This window comes from Gossypium arboreum, chromosome 2 (assembly GCF_025698485.1).
Source record: "Gossypium arboreum isolate Shixiya-1 chromosome 2, ASM2569848v2, whole genome shotgun sequence".
NCBI classification, from domain to species: Eukaryota; Viridiplantae; Streptophyta; class Magnoliopsida; order Malvales; family Malvaceae; genus Gossypium; species Gossypium arboreum.
In genome coordinates, this window is record NC_069071.1 from 35,932,922 (window position 1) to 35,933,567 (window position 646).

At 35.1% G+C, this 646-nt stretch overlaps 1 non-coding gene across 1 annotated transcript; it reads right to left on the reverse strand.

Annotated features, from left to right (window-relative positions):
• Nucleotides 1–227: 227 nt before the first annotated feature.
• LOC128289445 (small nucleolar RNA R71) lies at nucleotides 228–334 on the reverse strand. Its single transcript, XR_008279093.1, has one exon. It is a non-coding gene; the product is annotated as a small nucleolar RNA R71 (small nucleolar RNA).
• Between the last annotated feature and the right edge of the window lie 312 nt (nucleotides 335–646).

A 646-nucleotide genomic window follows, 5' to 3' on the forward strand; every position in this document is an offset into this window, starting at 1 on the left:
TGTCCATTGAAGATCCAAGACTGTATTTAAGACTTTTTCTAGAGGTTTGTGACTCGTTTAGGCAATAGGGTATTCTTGAAGATGCACTACGACTTAAATTATTTCCATATTCTTTAAGAGATCATGCGAGATCATGGTTGAATGCTTTGCTGTCGGGAATAGTGGCATCATAGAATGATCTTTGTCAAATGTTTTTGCTATGGTATAATCCCCTAAATATGAATACCAAGCTTAGAAATTACATTACATCTTTTCGACAATTGGAGGATGAAACACTATATAAAGCTTGGGAATAATTTAAAGACTTAATTTGGAAATGTCCGATACATGAATTTCAACACCGGACTCAGATGAAGATATTCTATAATGGGTTGAATGCACATACGATGATGGTATTTATGAATCTGCCAATGGTACTTTGTTGGATAAATCTTATAATGAAACATATGAGATCTTGGAAAAGATTGCCAACAATCATTGTCAATATCCTACCACAAGAGTTGGGATGGGTAAGAGAGTTGTTGGTATTATGGAGCTGGACACGACCACTTCGTTGACAGCCCAGGTATTTTCTTTGGCTAATATGATTAAAATAATGAAAAGGCCTACTACAGTCTAGGAGATAAAATCAGCCAAACTATCATAT